Source organism: Cnephaeus nilssonii (assembly GCF_951640355.1).
Source record: "Cnephaeus nilssonii genome assembly, chromosome: 11".
NCBI lineage: Eukaryota > Metazoa > Chordata > Mammalia > Chiroptera > Vespertilionidae > Cnephaeus > Cnephaeus nilssonii.
The window spans coordinates 61,048,820-61,063,102 of NC_137082.1; the positions used below are offsets into that span (position 1 = coordinate 61,048,820).

Sequence of the window (14,283 nt, forward strand, 5' to 3'; positions counted from 1 at the left end):
TTATGTTAATATACATTCAATAAATATTGTTAGATTTAAATAAATTGAAAGTTCACTTGATTTGTTTATCAGTTATTATATATTAGAGGCCCAATGCACGAAATTCCTGCAAGGGGCTCGGCCCTCACAGCTGTGGTGACTTGCCTCAGCCCTCGCAGCCCCAGCTTCGTCAGGAAGGACATCTGGTCTAATTAGCATATTATGCTTTTATTATTATAGATGATAATATCTATATATATAAAAGCCTAAGCGACCATTGCAACCTAATGGACGACCGAACAATCTGCGTGGGGCGACTAGACTGGCAGGGGGGTTAGTGAGGGGCGACCAAACAACTGAGCAGCAGGCTGCATGGGGTGACCAGGCCCACGGGGGGGGGGGGCAGTTGGGGGCAACCAGGCCAGTGGGGGGCAGTTAGGAGCGACCAGGCCAGCAGGGGGGGGCAGTTGGAGGTGACCAGGCCAGCAGGGGCGGGGGCAGTAAGGGGCAACCAGGCCAGCGGGGCGGGGGGTGGGCAGTTAGGGGTGACCAGTCTGGTGGGGGGATAGTTGGGGGTGACTAGGCCGGCAGGCGGGACAGTTGGGGGTGACAGGCCAGCAGGGGGGGCAGTTAGGGGCGATCAGGCAGGCAGGCAGGTAAGCAGTTAGCAGCCAGTGGTCCCAGATTGTGAGAGGGATCCCGGATTGGAGAGGGTGCAGGCTGGGCTGAGGGGACTCTTCCCTCCCCCCATGCATGAATTTCGTGCACCGGGCCTCTAGTTAGTGTTTGGGCTAGCCAATTTTATAAAGTAATCTTTCTCATACACCAAATGAAGTAAATGGTAATAATAGACTATTCTGTCTACTGTACTGTACTAGCCTATACTAATTTGATGTTAAGCATATAGGAGGTGGCACAATTTCTGTAGTCTGAGAAATTTGCTTTGAATTCTGGCTCTGCCACTTACCGTAATGGATAACCTTGAGCAGAGGTCAGTAAACAATGGTTCTTCGGCTGAAGCCAGGCTGCCCCCTCATTCTGTAAGCCCTGAGAACCATATAATGCTTGAAAACAATTCAAAAGGGCAACGATATTTTGTGACACAGGAAATTACATCAAGTCAGTGCTCATAAATGAAGTTTTATTAGAACATAGTCCCACTTATTCCTTTATATATTGTCTGACTGTTTCTGTACTTGCAAAGTTGTTTTGACAGAGATTGGCCCTCAAAGCCTAAAGTATTTACTCATTGTCCCCCTACAGAAAAATTTGTTCCAAGCCCTGACCTTGAACAAATTGTTAAACTACTCTAGGCCTTAGTTTCCTAACCCATCAAATGGAATTAATAATAATTCCTCCTTATTGGGATCCTTGCAAAGCCTAGTAAGATGGTGAATGGAGAGCATCTGGTGTAGTCTGGATCATAGCAGACACACAACTACTCATCACAGGATTTTTGTCTTGTGATTATTGAGTTTATTATTATAATTTATAATGACTGTTAACACAAACCCGAGAGAACAGTGTGTTTGATGTAGCTAACTTATCCTCACTGCAAGCTAAGTAACAGGAAAAAAATTAATGGCTCTAGTCAACAGCACTGTTGTGCTGAACCATGGCCAGCACGCCACAGGCCAGTGGGCTCAGCTGAAATTTGTACCATCTTGGTTAGGCATTGCTCTTTTTATTCCGAAACTAACCCCTCTTGATCCATCTTATCTTAACAATGCATATCAATTTTCGCTTGTTAAAGTTTAACCATGACTCTCTTTGTACCTGATTTCAAGCACTAAGAAGCCCCTCTTACCTGCTCATCTCCTGGGAGAAGCTGCAAGTTCCTCTCCACCCATTATGCATGTACGTCCCTTCACTGCATCCTACTGGATAACCTCCTATCCTCTTGTTGACTGCAACTTTTCTACTATATCCACTCAATTCTTCTTGGTCAACACTTTTTTACATTTCAGCTTTAATTGGCATATAAAATTGTAAGATATTTAAAGTGTACATTATGATGATATGTATACATTATGAAAGAATCCCGCCCCCCCAAAAAAAAAATCTGGTTAACTAACACAGTCATTACCTCATGTATTTACCTTTTCATTCTTTTTTTTTATTAGAACATTTAAATTTTACTCTGTTACCAAATTTCAATTCTTCAGTACAGTGTTATCAATTATAGCCACCATTTTTACATTAGATCCTCAGATCTTAATTATCTTAGAGCTGAAAATTCTCCCTAATTCCCGCATCCTCACCCCCGGGAAACCATTTTTCTACTCTCTGTTTCTATGAATTGGACATTTTTTGTTTTTGTTTTTGTTTTTTAAAGATCTACATCTAAGTGACACCATGCAGTACTTGTCTTTCTCTGTCTGGCTTATTTCACTTAGCATATTCCTTCAAATCCCACTCATGTTGTTGCACATGGAGAGTGTCCTTCTTTCTCATGGCTGAATAACATGGTATATGTAAAGCTACATTTCTATATTGTATACTAGCTACTTTCTACTCTCTTGACCCTCCCTTTCCTTCACACAGGCCTCCCAACTCTCTCCTCCTTCATGCAGCTATTCAGTCCTCTCTCATTTTCAAGATGGTATTTTCTTCTGATCTTACATTTTCTAAAGACTTTCACATTTGTTCTCTTACTAACCAACATTCAAAATGCACTAGTGACTTTGCATTTTAACAGTGTGAAGAGTTGTGTATGTGTGTGATTGTGTGTATGGTACATGTGTTTTGTTGTTTGATTTTTTTAGATATTTCTTTGCAGCCACTTTATCTTAGGTTATAATCTGCTAATAAGGAGGGACATAATGACTTTCTTTGGATAATGTAACATATAGATTGCTGTCTAGTAAATGGTTTATCTGATGGTATATTTGAGTGATAACTACTTGTAATAATTAAAAACATTAATATAAAAATTATGTAATATACAGCCGAAATATCGTAGGAGTAAAGCTGCCGTTGGGTTATTTCAGGATTCACTAATTCTTCCGAGAGGATTGGCAGTGCGGACTAGCACTGATTCACGGATATGAAGGTGTTAACCTTCTGTCCTTGAAGAAAAAAGGTAGGATGCTCACACGCAGACAAACTGCACTGATCCCCAGACAGAAGAGTGCCTTCTTCCTCCACACTGCCTTCTCATAGGCTGTTTCCCCCTCAGGAATATGCTCTGTGTTCATGTCAGCCCAGTTCCATGTATATAAATGATGGTGAGACCTTGGGGGCGAGGGGATGGGTGGATTGCAGGAAGCTTGTCTCAGTGTGCCAGGTTTTACAGGTGACAGGGTATTTTTAATGGTTTCTTACATGAAGGATTGTTGCAGCTAATGGAGGCCTTGTGGAAATGATTAAGATTAAGCTTCTGGTTTGCTTGAAGCTTACTGACCCAATATAATTGAGTGTAATTCAGTGGAATCAGTGAATTTATATTCTTACAGTTAATATCAATATATTCTTGAGAATGAAAAAAATATGAATGAGGTTCCTAATTTGTTTTTTTACTTGTGCCCTGATCTCAGGGAGAATATCACGAAAGCATTGTGGAAATTAAAAAAAAGAAAAAGAGAATCTTCTTCAAAACTCCTCTCACCCCACCCACAATTAAACTTAAGCAGCATGTTCACTGGCCACTGTTCTTAAGTGAGGACTAATGCAAAATAGAGGGTTTGGGTTTTATTCTAGCAGCACAGTACTTTTACCCACTTGAGGATTGTGGTGACATTAGCAGTAATGTTAATGGAAAGACTGTTCTTTGTGACTAGAAAATGACCCATAACTGAGATGGAGGAGGAGGGAGGAATGGAAGGACAGGAGGAAGAGAGGGAGGGAGGGAAGGAGGGGACAGAGGCAAATCTAAAGCAGACTGCAGAAGTAATTATTAAAGTAAAACAGAAATATTTGTTTGCAAGGCAATAGCACATAATGGAATTCCAGGGCCTTAATATCATTAACATCTTTGCAACAAATAATTTTCCTTAAAGAAAAAGAAAAGAAAAAAACCCAGCTGTACCAGGTAGATTTATATTTTTAGTAGCAATCCATTCTAGCAACTTTATATGAAACATCTTTGGTTTGGTTCAGTTTTAAAGTAATAAAATATTAGATGTCTGATTTAGGAGAGCTTGTTTTCATTAGTAACTGTTTTGATTCTGAAGCTTTTGCTGATAGTCCATGTGGTTCCCAGAAAAACATGAGCAATGAATGGTGTAAAGGCTCATAACTTATGGGATGTGTGTAGGAAGTTCATAACTTGTGGGAATTATGTAAGAGGGAACCCGTTGTGGGATATATGGGTGAGGTCTTAAATTCTTGGGATTAATAACCTCTTTTTAGAAGTATAATTTTTGGCTAAATGCATGGTCATCCCATGGTCCAGTCAAGTTGACATATAAAATTCACCATCGCAATCATGAATCCCAGAAATTTAAATTTCATTTGTAGATAGCTGAAAAATTGTGCTTAGGCAAAAAGTCCATATGAGAGAGTGACATATGTATGTTATTAATCAAGTTCATTTGTTTATGCCACTCTCTTTGATTTATTATGGTCATATGATGTGTCGATAAGAAATAATACAATTAGAGCTTTACAGGTATACAGGGTGTTCCAAAAAGAATGCATACTTTTAACAACTGGTAGCTCAATTGATGTTTCTTTCTTTTCAGATTTAACCCATTGGAATTAATATAATTATTCAAAGATTATATACATTTTTGGGGACACTTGTACTTGAATAACTGAATTCTCATTTCTTGTGAGACTTTTTTATGCAACAATAATTATTGATAATGGTACAAAGCCTTATTTAGGCAAAGAAATGATCACCCTCTATAATTGAGCTGAAAATAGGCCCTTTAGGAATAAATACTTGTGTTTATGGACATTAGTCTGTAGTGGGATCTTAGACCTACTTTTTGGACCGAGTTTGATAGAAACATAGAGGTGTACCTTACAAAGGTGTACCCTCATCCATTGCAAATCATGTACCATGAAGCCACAAGAAGAGAACAGTCTGTTCCAGATGGCAGTACAGTATATGCTAAAAGTTCCCATATAGGAAGTCAGCAACGGAGGTGGCTTTCATACTTGCTAACATTTCTTTGTGCTTTTCCAAAGAATTATTCACCTTTTCCAGTGGTGGCAGGCACTGGAATAAATGACTCAAGTTGGAACACAGCAAATGACTTCGGGACATACAAAAAAATGGTGGTTGGGATAAATTGGTAAAACAATGTGGGCACCTAGGCATTTCCAAAACGTTTAGTGTAAAATAGTATTTTAGAACAAACTGAAAATGGCTGTTCTGAGGCAGAAGAGTGAGCAGCCGAAGCTTTGAAAGAGAGCAGACAAACGTACTGGATCCAGCATGTGCTTGAAATAGTCAGCCAGTAGCCACATGGATCACTCACTGCCTTTGACAGGACTGGTGTGGGGATGAACTATCGAAACTCTGTGCTGCGCATGGGTGCCACTGTTCATCCTGTGTCCTCTACTAGTAAGAGGGGTGCAGTTGTAGACTCTGCAGAAACCCCAGGGTGGAGTCTGCTTGTGCCTGTAGTTGCTGGCACCTTGCTGCTGGGATAATTACTGCTACTTTCTCAGTGTTGAGTGGCCCTAATCATTGACCAAAAACCATAGTGAAATTGTGTGTGTGTGTGTGTGTGTGTGTGTGTGTGTGTGTGTGTGTGTGTGTGTGTATAAGTGTGTATGGTTTACTGGAAGCTCTACTGGAAATGAGCAAAAGCTACTGAGAAATTGCACCCAAGGCTAAAAGTTTTCTGGTGAGAAGCCTGGATGAAAGGTGTGGTTTTTGATTTGCCCTTTATCAGCTTTCATACACACTTGGTTATTTTTACTTCAGAGGGCTATTCTCAGATATATATTCCAAAATTAGAAATAATTATGAAATGATTTCAAGAATCCAGTAGTCGAGTTCTCATTGCTCATAAACTTGGTGACCCATTCTGGACCTGGCAGGGATTATGCTAAGTGAAATAAGTCAGTCAGAGAAAGGCATAGACTATATGATTTCACTCATATGTGGAATATAAAGGACAATGTGAATGAATAAACACAACAGAAACAGACTCATAGATACAGAGAACAGACTGATGGTTGCCAGAGAGGAGGGGCTTTGAGGGACTGGATGAGAAAGGTGAAGGGATCGAGAAGTACAGATTAGTAGTGACAGAATAGTCATGGGGATGTAAAGTACAGCCTAGGAAACATAATCAATAATACTGTAATAACTATGTATGGTGCCAGATAAGTACTGGAAATATCAGGGGGAACAGTTTGTAAAGTGTACAAATGTCTTACCTCCATGCTGTTCACGTGAAACTAATACAAGATAGTATTGATTGTAAACCATAATTAAAATAAACTTTTAAAAAATAAATCATGCTTTATATATTATTAAAAATTAAAAAAAAAAACACACAACACCTTACGACCCTTTCTGTGCACTGATCTTTTTCAGTGAACCGTGGATGGTGTCCCTATTAATTGCCCTTCTTTGCTGCATCGGGCAGCAGGTTAGCCTAATGAGGTTGCCTCATGCCCGGTAGCTCTGTCAGGCATTCGGACAACCTACAGGCAGAGGCTTTAAGACTGGCCTTACTCATCAAATGATATTCTGGTCATGTTAACACATATGTGTTTGTCTCTTTAGCACAAAGTTTACTGTCAGCCTCTCCTGTGCATTATAGTTGATCCTCTCCTTTGGTTTCCTTGAGTAGTTCTGCATCAGCTAATGTCTTTAGCATTCAGAATTTAAAAAAGAGTTATTGTTGCCCTAACTGGTTTGCCTCAATGGATAGAGCATGGGCCTGTGGACTGAAAGGGCCTGGGTTTAATTCTGGTCAAGGGCATGTACCTTGATTGCGGGCTCAATCCCCAGTAGGGGGCGTGCAGAAGGCAGCTGATGGATGTTTCTCTCTCATCCATGTTTCTAACCCTCTATCCCTCTCCCTTCCTCCCTGTAAAAATAAATAAAATGTATATTTTTAAAAATTAAAAATAAAAAAGAGTTACTGTTTAATATTGAAACCGTTCCTGATTATTTTGGCCATTAATAGACCACATGAGATGAAATAATAGAAAAATTACAGGTAATCTATTCAAACTGTATTTAGATTTATAAAACTCTACCCCAAGGCAGAAAAACCACACTCCTGGAATAGGTGGCTAATAGACATTTAGGTGTCGGGATGCTGAGTATACATATGTACACATAGTTTCTGTCCTCTTTTCTTTTTTGAGCTTGGCTTCTAAAAACCTTGATAACATTGAAAGCAAATATTAGAAAGGAATTAATATCCTGCTCTCAGGGTGATACATTCAGGTAGCACAGCGAGTAATTCCTTACCAGATATGATTTGACCTAAACATATGTTAACTCATTACCACCTACCAGCACCCACTGTTGGTTAGAGAGAAGTCAGAGCCACTGGCAGAAAAGACACAACATTATCATTGGATGCCTGGTGTGGAGTGAAAACTTCTGGTAAGAAAGAGCAGTGAGTCTGGGAGAAGCCGGATACTTGTTTCTCAGTGCTTGTGTGGACCAGCGTATATACGCTACTATGTCAGGTGCGCAAAGTGTGATCTCGGGGCCAGCAGCATCAGCAGTGTGTGAGAACTTGCTAGAAATGCAAATTCTTAGGCTCTAGCTTACATGTATTGAATCAGGAACTCTGCGTGGTAGGGCCCAATAATCTTGCTTTAGCAAGCCCTAAAGGTGATTCTGATGTGTTCTAAAACTTGAGAACCAATAACTAATCATCTCCTAACAGACATAAAGTGAATTTCTCTTCGGTCTCCAACAGTATGAGGTTTGCTTCTGTGCTATATTGCCCAGAGAGAGAATTGGCAAAGTGGCGTCCCACTTCATGTGTAGATGACAGAACTGTGTTCTCCAGATAACAAAGAGGGAAGAATGCTCCTCAGAGCACTTGGTTTCCACACTTGCAGAAGGTGTTGTCCCAGCCTTCTTACATCTGCTGAATGAAGAAGGGATCAGCCCTTCCCTTATGCCATCTTGAAGTCACAGAGGCAAAGCAAAATGTTAACTTCTGCAAAATAGTCATGCCTGTGGCTCAAAGCCCTAACCTGAATCTCTGGGAATTAATTACATTATATACATTAACGAGTTTAAGAGATTGTGTATTTCTTTGCTTTAATACAATTGCACCATTACTTCAACAGCTTCATTTAATACTAGATAGGAGGTGGCATCACTTAACGATGCTCTCCTTGTGCTGCCTGTGGGTCTTCTTCCTGGGACCAGTCTATTTCAGGAAACTGAAGGAAGAGAAATATTCCCTTTCCTTTTCTTCTCCGTAGGAGCACCAAGTCCAGTTACTCATTTCCTGCCAGAAGCTCCAAGAGTGCAATTTTAGTTCTGGCAAATGGGAGCTAAGTGAATTCTTCCAGCCTCGAAAAGCACTTACTTTAACTTTCCCGATGGCTGGGTGTTGCAGGTGCAGAAGTTGCAGACCTCTTGAAAGACACGGAAATTCTTTCTTCATGGACTGACCTGTTAACCTCCATGAGCCCATGGGGGCTGGAGAGAAAGGGACTGAATTTCTCTAATCCAAATCACCTCCTCTGCTTTGGGGATGAATTGAGGATTGTTTTGAAGGCTGAAAGTGAGTTAGGCTTTAAATTGAAAGCAGCCACTCATTTAGAGTGAGGGTTGAGAGGTTGCATGTTGGATAGTTTTGAAATAAAGAAAGAGATCCATAGAATATCTGTAAATTTGCGGTTTGTGGATTTTCCCTATTTTTATGTAAAGTGTGTGTGTGTGTCTGCCATGTGAGTAGTCTATCGTGTAGGGAATTGTATAGAAAAATTGCTTATGCAATTCATACTGATAGCATTTGTCACTAGTTAGTATGGTTTAACTGGCTGTTTGCCTGCCTATCTAGTGACTTAAAAAAAAGAGAGAGTAAAAAGGTATCCTAATAGGGTTGGAGCTGAGTGAAACAAAGATAAGTTGGGTGTGGGCCTGAGTCAGTAACCTTTGCAGCCCCCATAATTCAGTTCAGAAAATGCCTGGCCTCTGGTATGACAGGAGAAAATCATAATGAGAAAAAGCCTGTAGCACGAGCAAACAGAAAGGCACCTGGACTGCTCATTACCATGGGCTTCACAAAACTGGGAAGAACCATAAGGAGAACTCATGGCTCGTGCATAAGTCAGAATAAACAGAAAATCATAGAAAGAAAATCAGTCCCCACTCTACTTTTATAGAAAACTTGGACTTGTTTTTTATTTGCTTAAGGTTTGGATTTGTTGGTATCTCTTTTCTCCCAAATGGTTTCCCCTCACCCTTGCATTTCAGTGAAGAATATTTTTTTCAGTGCATTTGAGTGATGACAAAATTTGCATTTCTGTAGACTCCAGCTGTCTGGTTATGGAAATGGTAAGCATACACTATATTGTATTTCCTAAAAGCACGTTTGCAGCTTGTATAGCTGAGTGTTAAATTTATTTCCTAGCTTGTTTAAAGAATGGTCCTTTGGGCATTGCTGGTGAGTTGTTGCATGGAAATATAATATCTAAAGTCAGGGCAACAACGCTGGAAAACGCATATCGCAGTCAGGGAAGCCCCTTTGATAATCAAGTCAACTGTTCTATAAACAATCCAAATGACTCAGAAATCCTCTCCATTAGAGCCACCTGATGTCATAGCCGCATAACCAAAACAGCTTTACATACTGTGTCTCTTTGTCTTTTCTCCCGTTAAAAATTCGAACAGCTTTACTTTGGACAAAGTCATGTCTCTGGAGGTGTTTCTTTTCTGGCCTTCGGCTTCTGCTGCACAGATATGACTTTACTTTCATACATGGCTATATACGTTCCACATGCTTTTGCATAAGTAATCGCATCTAAACCCAGAGCAATGGTCGAGGTTGACATCATTCCCATTTTATAGATGGGTAAACTGTGGTTCAGCAAATTTAAGACTCCTGGAATTTTACAGCAAATGAACAGCAGGACACATGTTTGTATCCAAGACTCCTGCCCCCACCGCCAGTGGCACTTGTCATTGTAGACACGTGCCATCTTGTCACCTCAAGGGGTTGCCTCTCCTATTTCAGGAGCCTCGTACTTCTGAGGGTGTTCCTTTCTTCCTGTCCTCTAATTACAGTTCTCAATAATTTCATTATTATTATATTCTTATTATTGCCATTATACAGCTGAAACTCATTTGTACTTAAACACTGCCACAATCAGTCTTTGGTATTTTAAGCCTTTTAATTTCTAATTATGGAGTAAGTGGCTTTTTTCCTTATTAAAAATTATTTCATGACTTGCAGTGGATAAGCCTGTATTGGAGATGGGATATCCTTCAGAGAGTCCCCGAAATCACACCGGATCTGTGGAGCTCTGCCTAATATGTTGGGTGTTAGGGTGACTTAGAGGGATGTGAGGTGAAAGGATTCATGATCTCCTCTTCTTCCGATGGCTGCCTGTGGCTGCTGAAGACCCAGCTGAGGGTTTGTTGGAGCAGATGAACTCCAGACCTTCTGAACTTGGTCCTGCTAGGCCTGCTGCCAACCAGCACAGGTTTATGTGTGTTTTGATTATTAATTAGAAAAATCTAGTTTTACATTGCTAACGGCTCCTGCTCTGTGAATTACTAGCTCATGTCCTTTCTCTCAAGCCAAACATTTATAAGTATTTTGAAGAGATGTCAGGGAAATTTAAACTTCCTTATAAAACTTCATCTTAAGGATATTAGGTGTACATGTTGTGCAAAAGAAAAAAAAAGAAAAAAACTCAAAGCCAGGATCAGTGATTCTATGAGTGAGGTGCACATGAGTGCCCAGGTCCTGTTGGCATAATGAATATTTAACAGAAAATATTTGCATATTTACATTATGAGGCTTCCTGTCTGGCCTTCCTATACTTGATTAACTACAAATTATTTTGGAAAGTCCTTGCATCAAAAACATCATTGTAAGTATAGGTCCAAAGATCATGTGGTGGAGATGGTTTTCCTCCTACTTCTCTCTCTTATCTGTTGTATTTTATTGAGGGGAACTCACCTCAGATTAAATATATGTAATTTTGTTCTCAAAATGCCTGAAGAGTTTAATTTCCATTTCACTTCTCTATCAGGTACTTTTCAACTTTACCCAAAGAGAAAATTGGATCCTACCCTCTCCTGCCCCAAATTAAACAATATCACTCCAACTGAATGACTGTATGTTAAATTCCACGAGGACCAGGAAACTGAACAAAAAAGTATTTGTCCTTCTATCCCCTTTGCAGTTACCCTGATCAGGATCTGACTCGCCTGTTGCGAATCTCAGGGCTGGAATCTAGGATTGCTTGGCCACAAGTGGGAGTGAGCCTTACTATGAGACAAGTTTGGATCATGAAACCTGTTTCTTGAATGAGCATTTGTTACATAAATACTACCTTTAATTTTACCTACTAACTTACTCTTTTCAAAGCACTTGCCACTGTCTTCAGTCTCTGATACTGGAACATTCTTGAGTGAGTCAAGTAAATAGTTGATCTCTCTTTCAAGTGATATTAAAACACAGCAAATTTGAGTGACTTGCCTATGAGTGCCCCAGCAAGCCATCAGGTGGGAACAGACTCCAAAGGGGGCTCCTGGACCAGTGCTCATCCTGACTCAACAAGGAGGAACTAGTCAAATAGTTGAGACCCCAAGGTTGAGGTCCACTATTGTGGAGGATGGACCATCCTAACAAGATAAAATAGTGGTGTGGACCCAGAATTTGAGATTTAATAATCTGCCATTGGCCACCGAGAGTCTTAATTATAAAACTTGAAATGTTAACATTGAGTGGAAAACTATACATTAAATTATTTTATACATTGTGATCATTTCTAGTGGTAGATTCTTGTCTAATGGTTAAGGCTGTTAGGAGGATAATTGATCCTGATCCTTTTTATTGATTTGAATTGCGTGAAGTGACATCTGATGCCTAGAATGCCAGGTGCCTTCCCTTTTGTGTGGCTGTCCTCACCTTTAAAGTGATAGCACAATTTTGCCTATTTATTAGGACCCATTTAATACCTAAGAAATATTTCTATGGGAATTATCCCTGAACTACATATGAAGCATTTGACTGTTGTTTGAAGAATGGAAAATCAACTGAAGTGGCATTGTGTTAGAGACAGCGCCTGCTTAATCACATGCTAATATAGCTGCCCTGCTACCAGCCAATCTCAGGCCCTCCCCCTTCCACTCCCCCTGAAGTAGCTGAGTATCAGATGTGTACAGTGGGAGGTCGGCAGTTCAGGCCTGTACTACACAGAATAAATTTCTGAGAAATCAATAAATAGCAGCTGACAAGACTAACGATGGAAAAATTAAAGGCTGTCGAAGAAGGTTGGTGAAAGGTTAGATCTTTCAGGTTAAAAATCTTAAAAGAAAAGCCACCTTTTCTTTTAAAACAAATTAACTTTTATTTTATTTTTTAAATAAAATGTCTTTACTTACTGCTTTTAGGAATAGATAATTAACGAATCAAAGAAGAAAGTCTTTTCTATCCTAGTACTTGAATGCCTTGGTTCAAAACTTAAATAACTAGTCATGTTATTCTTTGTATTTTGGGTATTTTAGGGTTTAATAATGTGGTTGGTTGACAGAAAAAAAGAAAAACAACGAATGGATTTTTTTCCTTTGACTCCACATAGCTTTGGATGTGAATGTTGTTTCATCTTTCCTCTGAATTTTGGAGGCTCCATAGAAGAAAGCGTTGTTGCTGGAAGCCCCTTCTCCTTCGTGCTAACTCCATGGAAACGAGCACGTGCTTGGAGATAGCATTGACATCACCCCCCTCCACTGCCGTAGTTTCTGTGCTTACTGTCTATTACTCGGCAGGCGCTGGGAATATGAAAAGATACAAGAGCTAAATCCTGTCCACTTAGACTTGCAAGTCTAGAGGGGAAAGCAAGGAGTAAAATTAAATGCTTAATAACAATGGAAGGAGGCGTCAAATCAAATGGATGAATGGTACTGTTCTACACACAGGTTTTGGGCACTAGGCCTTCAGAAGACATGCTTAGGTTGGCAATGGCCACAGGAAAAGGCTTCCCAGAGGTTTAGGGACTCAGGCTGAATTTTGAAAGGCAGGCAATGCCTGAAAAGTTATGGAGGGAGGAAGCAAGGACATCTCAAACCGGGGAATGTCTCCAATAGCCTTGCTTATTTATAAACCGATCGTGTGTACTGGGTGAGATTTCATGAAGTGTTTAACGCATGAAGCATGGTGCCTGATCCATAATGTGCTCAATAAATATTAACTATTGCTTTGAAGAATTGTGGTTAAAAGTTGAGAAATTATGAGATAATGAAAAAAGCAACTGTATTTCCTTTGCTTCTGTACCTTTAAAAAAAATAATCCTGGAGCCTGAGTCTGTTGCTATTCTAGTTAGATTCCTGATTTTGCTGTGAAGAAGTTTAACTAAATAATGTTGTAAGCATCACCTTTCTTCCATGTAAAGTGTGTCAGTTGAACTCAATGATATCCACCATACATTTCATTTTAAAATATAGCAAATTTACTTTGCTATAATGAGCAAAGGAAACTGAAACTGGAGACATTAGTTTAAATGTTTTGTCAATTGGTTTCCTGATTTATATTTTTCATTTAAACTGTAATTTTTTTGTTTGAATGAAAACTTACTTTACCTTCCCACTATTAGTAAAATATTAAATTATTTGGGAATTAACCTTTAAGAACAGGTAGATTAGAGTTGGCTTTGTGTTTCTTATATGTAAGTATCTGTTCTATCCTGAAATAAACAAAGTAGGAAATCAGAGAATGTCCATTTTTACAGCAGATGTGATGCCTGTAATAGCAAGTTATGCAGACGTGGAGGACATTCTAGACTAACTGACTTTTTAGGGCCACTTTATTATTTATATCATGATTCCTATGTGTGTGTTTTTCTCAATGCTATTACCAAAATAATTTTCCTGATATCTCTTTGGTCAAGTCAGTTCCTGCTCAGAAGCCTTCAGTTACTTTTGTCCAAGCCAAGTACAAAAGTGTTAGTCTTTTTTGTCCAGGTTCACCTTTTTAGTTTTATCTTTTACTATTTTCCTTTATAGAATTTCTGTTCCTACTGGCCTAATTAGTTCCCAGGCCTCAAATATGAACTCTTTTTTCCTTTTTCTTTTTTTTTTTTATTGAGTTTATTGGGGTGACATTGGGTAAGGAAATTATACAAGTTTCAAGTGCACAATTCCATAACACATCATCTGTACACTATATTGTGTGTTCACTACCCCAAGTC

The 14,283-nt window shown here is 39.5% G+C and overlaps 1 protein-coding gene across 2 annotated transcripts in view; it reads left to right on the forward strand.

Moving 5' to 3' along the window:
• PTPRM (protein tyrosine phosphatase receptor type M) overlaps positions 1-14,283 on the forward strand; it is a 642,938-nt gene that overhangs the window by 331,178 nt on the left and 297,477 nt on the right. The gene's annotated exons all lie outside the window — the stretch shown is intronic.